Source organism: Sturnira hondurensis, unplaced genomic scaffold (assembly GCF_014824575.4).
Source record: "Sturnira hondurensis isolate 20B ecotype Veracruz unplaced genomic scaffold, ASM1482457v3 Scaffold0010128, whole genome shotgun sequence".
Lineage (NCBI taxonomy): Eukaryota > Metazoa > Chordata > Mammalia > Chiroptera > Phyllostomidae > Sturnira > Sturnira hondurensis.
The window spans coordinates 30,765,042-30,773,823 of NW_028082759.1; positions in this window are offsets into that span (position 1 = coordinate 30,765,042).

Here is an 8,782-nt window from a genome sequence, read left to right on the forward strand (position 1 = left end):
ACCTCAAAGGGAATTAATTCACTGGCTATCAACGCCAAGGGAAGATGTCAAAAAGTTTGCCTACGTTGATTGGCATGTTTCAAATAAATCTGCTAGGGAGTTGTTGTTTTTTTTCTTTTCATTTTCTCCTCTTCCCTCCCCCTTTCCCTGATAACACCGACAGTGGTGATTAAATAAACACCCGAAAGAGCTGCGGAAGCTGGCCCAGGGACACCTGGGATGCCTGGCCCTATTCTGGGGCAGCTAGGAAGCCAGTAGGATACATAGAGTCCAATGAGAAAGCCTATTGCAAATGAGGGCAAGAGCTTTGATCTTTGCTTGGAATGACCCGGAAAGCTGTTGGGGCAGAAGTTGACAATTCAACGTGAAACCTGTTGTGAAGGAGGCATGGGGGAAGTGCTTCGAGAGCACAGAGGAAGACTGACCCTGCGTAGGTAGGACATCCTCCAGGCTTCGCAGTGAGAGGACACTTACTCGGCCTTGGGGGATGCGCTGGGGAAGCTGGCCCTGTGAAAGAGAGAGGGGCAGCCAGTCTTCTCTAGCAGTTTAAAGTGTTTAAAAGTAAATTAACAGGACAGCATATATATCGCATATTTTCTTTCCTTCTAATTTTTCCCAGCATATTCTTCTACTTGTTCTTAGCAATTAGCATCTAGTGTGTTTTTTTTTTTAAGCTGGACAGAAAGTTCAGTGAGAGCTCATTTACACAGCTATAATATCAGTTACAGTAGCCTTTTATGGAAGTGAGCTATCTGTGCATAAAGAGTCCAGATTTGTTATTCTGCATTTGTGGAAACAGAAAACAGTGTTTACTAATTGATTGCCCTTTGAGCTAATTGCCTTTGAACTTGACGAAAATAGAGCCAACACGGAGCCCAGGCCGCCAGGACAGATGGCTCCTAAATGCACCCCGAGGCGGCAGCAGTAGCCACAGACACCTGTCACAAAAATGGGAAGCAATTCCAGCGCCTGCGGTTAGAGGCACTGAAAAGAGTGATCACTTTTTGTTAAATAATGCAGACCATGCTTGCGTGTTCCAACAGTGTATCTTGGATCTGCATACATAAAATGTTTAGAATTCTTGGCATGAGTTTTCAGGAGATGTTACTACTCTGTTGTTGTTTTGTAGTGTTTTCAATTTTGCTCTGCTCATATTTTATTCTGTTGAATTCTCCTGCTCAATGCAAATGCATCCAGCAGACCTCTGGTACAAAGGTTCCAAAGGGGTTTCTGGAACTAATGGTATGAAGAAATAAAAACAAAAATGGACCCTGGCTTGTGTAGCTCAGTGGATTGAGCGTGGGCCTGCGAACCAGATGATCGGGGTTCAATTCCCAGTCAGGGCACATGCTTGGGTTGCAGGCCAGTTTCCGGCAGGGGCCAGTTCCCTGAAGGGGATGCATGAGAAGCAACCATACATTGATGTTTCTTTCCTCTCTCCTTCCCTTCCCCTCTAAAAAGATAAATAAATAAAAAAATGGAAGGAAAAGTTGGTTCATATTTGTACAGCTATAAATTTCAGCTAGCCTACAATTTATGCTGAAATTGTTTATTAATCATTAGCACATAATAATTCATAAATATACCAATAAATTTACTTTAAGCTTTACAAGAAAGACAAAAATACTATTTAATGTTATTAGGAGATAACTTTTAAAAGGGAGTAAATTAGGACAGATATAAAAGTTAACACATGTTAAAGATTTTATATAATATAAGCAAATAATCAGGCAGATGTCATAAAGGAGAAATAAGGATAGCACACATTTATATGGAGCAGAGGATGTTGAAACAAATTTGCAAATGGTGGTGAAAGTAACCTCTGTAGGAAGAGAGGGAGGTCAGTTGAAACTGTACCAGGTAGGACGAAATTGTAGGCTCTTAGACAAGAGCTGTTCACCATTGTTATTGGTTACCTACAGTTACAGACTTGTGCTATAGCTCAGGTAGAATCACAGTCAGGTAATCCAAAGGGATTGGCTAGAGTCTACATAATGCACAGTTTTCTAGTGACGTACAGATTCCATCTTATATCACTAAGGAAACTCATTTTAAAGTCATATTTATCACAAAAAATTTAAAACGTACATAGAGAATAATAATGAGAACTAACGTACAGCTTGCTTCAGCAATCAATGTTATTTTGCCAATCTTATTTGTCTGCCCCTCCTGCTTCTTTAATAAGATAAAATATTTTAAAGAATACCTATGTATCATATCATTTTTCATGTAAATACTTTAATGTACATTTTTAACACTCCACAATACCATTCTTACAACTAAAAATATTAGCAACAATTCTCTAATATCCTCTAATACCCAGTCTGTATTCAAATTTCCCTGAATGTCTCAAAAACATTTCTTTTAAGTTATTCAAAGTAAGATTCACATTAATCTATACATTATATCTGAGTGGTAAGCCGAAGTGCTAAGAATAACCCCCTCTTTTTTATATATATATCATTAATTCATTGAAGGAACTGGGTCAATTTTCCTTAGGATTTACCATGTTGTAGATTTGGCTGATTGCTTTTTTGTGATATCATTAAATCCTTCCCTTTTTTTCCTGCATTTTCTATAAACAATAGTTAGATCTAGAGTTTTGATAAGCTTTGAGTTCAATCTTTGGAAAGATTATTTCATGAGGTGACTCTTCTTTGTATATCACACGAGAACAGACATCGTATCTGTGTTCTCCCCATTCATGAGCTCATACTGATTGGTTTGAATGCTGTTGCCCTAATCCATCTTCCCTTCAACCCAACGGTTTCCGTGTTTCCTGAGGACAATTGTTGCTTAGGCCCACGATTTTACTAGGGATTGCAAAATAGTCATCTCCTAACTCATCATTCTCTGCTCATTTATTAGAAGGAGTTTTTCTATGAATAGAAACTTTCCCTTATGAACTATTTTGCTAACCTGAAATTCAGTTTTTATAGGAAAGGTAATATAAATGCTTGGTTGTTTTCATGAACTGGTTGGCAGTATTTATTAAAGCTGAAAATAGAAAATATTCATGCCTATAACCAGCTGTGTCTCTCCTACATATATGAATGTACTTCCACATGTATGATGCGTATACAACAAATATGTGTGGAAATCTGCATAGAACATGCATGTTCAGCCAAAATATATTATATATTCAATAAAAGACATAAAAAATAGGCGCTCTATTTGTTATAGTCCGGATCGGAAACAACGAAACAGCCCACCAAGAGTTGAAGGGATAAACTGCTTGTGGTGTGTCGATACAGTCAAGGAATGTGCACAGTGAGAATGGACAAACTGGAAGTGGACACAGCAAATGCGTGCATCTCAGAAACACGGTGGAGGTGAGGAAGACAGGCACAGAAGCACTTGTACCATGTCACTCCTGGGACAACAAGCTCAAGACCTAGCAGAGCTACTGTGTGTTAGAGATCTGGGTGGTGGGTCCCTGTGGGTGTGAGCAGTGATTAGAGGGGTAAAGGGACTCCCACGATTGCTTGTTTCTGCTGGATTGTCCTAGTCACTGGGTGTTGTTAGTGGAGAGAGACAGAAAATGCTTTTTTAAGCAGAAAATACATCACGAGTTCATAATAATTTTCCCAATCAAATTAGAATTGCCATGTTATTACTAATTGTTGATGTTATACTTGTATCTCTGCTTTTGTACACTGAAAATGTAGCACCTATTGATATTAACATAATTACTTACTTGTTTTAATCACATAATTTTATGTAAACATTTAAAATTGGCAATATCAATAATACTACCCAAAATAAGGCTATTGAATGATGTTAAAGATTTCTTTGTGATACTTTTTGACCTTACGGTATGTCCATAGGTAAATAAAACTTTTCCAGATTGCTCAGCATTCCTATAAGAAGTCCTAGACCTCCAAAAACATCTCCATATACCATGAGAATTCGATATGGAGCCATGTGTCCAGTTAATTGCCCTGACCTGAAGAGCTAGTAAAACTCTTACCTCCTGGAGAAAGTCAAATGGCTACGTCTGAGTTCCTAAGTGAAGTCCCCACTGTGCCAGCAAGACTGGAACTTCCTCCTAGGAATTTATTTTTTCAAGGGGAGAGGCTTGGGAACTGGGAGGTATCCATGTATGAAATACGTAACTTTTCTCTGAGGACATATACCTGTCTTCCTGAAGGAAGAGGTTCCAAGTAATCAAGGGGTTAATATCTGAGTCTCTAAATAGGAAAAGAGGAGATGGAATGAGAGAGACTAGAGAGACTAGTGAGTCTATTTGGCTCCTAGAGAGTTTTTTTAAAAACATTTTTATCAGTTTTAGATAGAGAGGAAGAAGGGGTAGGACAAAGACAAAAAGAGCAGCATCAGTGTGAGAGAGAAACATCCATTGGTTGCCTTCTTGTATGCACCCAGATTAGGTATTGAACCCGCAACCTGGGTATGTGCCCTGACCAGGAATTGAACTTTTGGCCTAAAGAATGACACTCCAACCAATTGAACCACACCAGCCAGGGCAGACAGTTTGTATTTACTTACCAGAATATGGAATTACGTAAGAATGACAGCTGCCTTTTCCCCCTTTATGTAAAGAGAAAAATTTTCTCTTTACACTTTATACTTTCTCTTTACACATTATTTTTCCTCTCCAGTGGGGGTGTTCAGTCACTGTTGTAAGAGAATTTCCCTTTAGCTCACATAAGTTACCCTGGAGTTAGGGACTGGGGCAAGGGGAACTGATAGAGTATTATTTACTGTAGAGTATTCAATAAGAACTTTGCCTCTGACTTATTATTTACTGTAGAGTATTCAATAAGAACTTTGCCTCTGACCCAAAACACCCCGTGTGAAGTTTGTTATCAAAGGGAATTTATATTCACAGTCTGTGCCCATCTCAAGAGGTACATCCACATTATCTTTCCCGTGGCCTGCTGGGAAAGTTCTTCAGTGCTGTTCTTTCCAGGTCCCCTTTGTCACTTCCCATAAATCAGGGTAGATGCGGATTTCAGGCCCTCTCTCCTCCAGCATGAGGTTGACAACCAGACGTGCCATCTGAAGTTCTGACCTCTGAAAAGATGTCCTTTGCCACTGTTGTTCACAACTGCTGTTGTGAAGCACTTGTCCACATCCAGCCGGTGCCCTCTGAGGCTCAGCCCACTCAAACTAAGCCATGCTTTCCCTCCCCTGGTAACTGGGCACAGGGAGTTTCCGTAAGACCATAGACGTGAGTTCCAGGAAAGGTGGCAAGGTGGTAGGGGCAGGTGCTATGGGAGTGTGGGTTACATGCTTATGAAATCTCCCTGTGCTTCCTGACCTGCAAGGGCCCAGCTGTGACTATATTCTTTTCACCGAGATAGAATGCTGCAGCACACATCCAGCTTTATAACTCAGTAGATCATATAACACACAGTTGACAATGGGCAATTCAAGTTACACAATTACTTAGTATTCTATGGTTGGCTACTGAATTCACCCAGGCCCAACAGCAAACCAGGAGCTGCTTGTTGAATGAAGACGTGTTGTGAGCAGAACAAGGCATTGCCTAACAAAAACCCCTAGAGGTCTGCACTGTGATTCTCTTAATGGGGCATCGCTCACTACTGTAGACATTTCCAGACCCTGTGTAGGCGTATGGCCCAAACGTCAGGACAGTTGGCAATGTAGCCTCAGCCTACTGCCAAGGCTTTTCTTACTTCAAGCCCCACTCAACACCAGCAGCCTGCCAGCTGAATGCTAAATGAATTGGAGTAGCATGGGCAAACGGGGTAACACGCAGCCTCCAAAATCCATAGGGGCCAATCAAATTGTGCGCCTCTCTCTTTGCAGGGGGAAAAGCAGGTGCAGGAACTTGTCTCTCACTTAAGAGGGAAACATCTCAAGGTGCCTCCGACTAGAGATGTCAGCCATGTGGCAGCACCTGAAGTGATATGGGGCTTATCTCCTGTCCTCTGCAGTGCAGCATTCTTATAAAAGTGTTTGTCGACTATGCTCTCTCGGCAGGCCCAATTAACACCTAAGAATATAACGGACCCCCACGCTGAAAATTTCCCATTTTCACCCCAGATTTACCCTACACTCTTGTATCTCATTCTTTGCGCCATGAGGTTGATTGATTGATTTCCTCAGTATGATCCTTGCCCTCTGGCTCCTACTCGTGTTTGGTCAATGGGATGCAGTGGCCAGAGCTGAGGAACGTTTGGGGTCAGAGTTATATTCCCCTGGCGCCCTCACCATGGGGTTGCAGCTGACTGGCCATACCACTCTGCTGAAGGCTCCAGTGTTCATCAGGCAGCCTTCCCTTGCAGCCAAGGTTGTTCTCTCTGGGTTTCCATAACTACTTTGTCCATTCCGGTCTGTATTAGTTTTCTGGGACTGCTGTACCAAAGTACCACAATCAGGTGGATTAAACACCAGAAATGTATTTTCATAGTTCTGAGAGAAGTCAAAGTTAAAACATAGGAAGGACTGGTTCCTTTGTTGGAGGATCCAAGGGAGAACCTGCTCCACGCCTGTGCCCAGCTTCAGGTCTCTGCCGGCCGTCCTAGGCACTCCTTGCTGGGTGGCTACATCCCTCCAGTCTCTGCCTCCATCATCGCATGGAGTTCTCCCTATGTCTCCGTCCTTGTGTTTCCATCTTCTTCTTCTTATACAAACACCAGTCCCATTGGATTACAATCGTTCTAAGAAATATGACCTCACCGTAACTTGATTACATCTACAAAACCCCTACTTCGAAATAAGGTCGCGTTCTGAGGTTCTGGGAAGGACATGAATTCTGGAGGGACACCATTCATCCCAGTGCATCTAAGGATGGTGATGCTCTTGTGTTTCCAGTCCCTTCACTGTAAATAGTCCTTCTGTGAAACTGTCCTAAGTTAGCCAGCCTGAGTAGTTTTCTGATCAGGACCCTGTTTCTGGTCAGGATTCTGCCTGGCCAACCACTGTGGCCTACAGGGTGGCCATGGTCTCCAGGCTATGTTGTATCATAAAGCAGAAGAGGTCGCACAGACCTGAGGTCGGAGGGTAATCTCTGCAGCAGGAAGGCAACATGCCCCTGACTATCATTACTGACAGGGATGAGGAAGCCTTATTTAGATCAATAGCTCAGTGCTTATTTACTCCGGTGGGAAAATCACATCTAGAACCTTAGCTGCAATGGACCTCCCCACCTGATTAAGTTTATAATAAATTCAGTCATATTCTATAACCCATCTGGCTATTGCTAAACAAAGAGGTGAGTTAAATAGCCCTAATCTCTGCAGTTATCTAGAAATGTGGTACAGCTTTTGGTTTACTATCTGGGAGATAGTAGGCGAACAGATGTGGAAGGGGAAGGAGGAGCAGGGTAGTCAGTTTCAAGGGCCTCTACTGTTTGGCTCTTTCTACTAAAAGATAATTTACTTAATGGGTCAGGAAACCAGTATGTGGATTCTGCCAGATACTAAGTATGTTTATTCCTTTAATATATTTGGTGTGAGAGGAAATGACCAATCTTCCCTCCCACCAGATCCACTGGAAGATAAACTCAGGTCTATAATCTACCTATCAGGTGATCTCCATAAGCCCCATTCTGCCTGGAGGCCATAGTGGTGTTGGGGACTCTGCAGGTTAGGTTTGTAGTATCTGGTAACCCCTGGAAGCTTTGCCCATCGCTCTGTTACTCTGATGGCAATCATGTTATTAGCAGTGGATCTAGGTCCTTCTGGGCTTGATTTGGGGAAAGCTTCACGCGGTACATCTGCTACAGAACAAAACTGTCCCCTAAAGGACCTAGCTTCCCCCTCAGTGAAGGCGCCCCAACCTGTCTGTGAACTGGGTCTTTATTTAGATGTATAGACTGGGTACTTATCTGTCTACTTTTGAACCACACATACCATTCTTTTCTTTTCTTTTTATTTTATTTTATTTTATTTTATTTTCATTTAAAGTTTTTATTCAGGTATAACATTCAGGCAGAAAAGTGAAACATGATAAATGTACAGCCCAATTTTCCCATTGTGAACATCTCCATTTAAGGACCACTGCAGGAAGCAGAACATTATGTGCACCTAGAAGACCCCTTAGTAACTTCTCCATTCAGTCCTTCTCCAAAGGTAATGACTCTTCTGGCCTCTATCATCATCAATTTTTGTCCGTTTTTGGAAATAACATAAACAGGATTACATAGTATGATTTTTGTGTCTGGTTTCTTCTGATCAGTTTCATATGCATGAGTTTTATCCATGTTTTTTCATGGAGCAAATTCACTCTTATTACTGTATAGTTTCCAATTGCTTGGGTTTATCAAAAATGTATCCATTGTATTGTTGATGGATATTAGGGCTGCTTTTTTGTTATTAAAAATAATACCACCATGAATTGTGGTATTATTTTGACAAGGAGTGAAATGCTGGGTCAAGTAATACATATATAATCAGCTTTAGTAGATGTTGCTAGTTTTCTTTTTTTTTTAATTTATTTAATTATTTTTCAAGTACAGTTTTCTGTCTATTACTCCCATCCCATCCCACCCCCCATCCTCCCCCCTCCCTCCCATTTCCACCCATTCTTTTCTTTAGCTATGCATTAAGAATCATGTGTGCTACTAAAAGTAAAAATTGTCCCTGTTAGGTATGTAGTCGTCCCAGTCTACATACCTATTCACCTAGTCTATTCACCTGCGATACAGTGAAGCTGCAATAAGTGAACCTCACTATAGTGAGGGATAACTGTATACCTCACTGGTGAGTACCTACATGGAATTTTATATGTTCTTAAAATTACGTAGGTTTGAAAGTGTAGAAAGTGTTTAAGAGCATATGGAGCGTTTATAAGA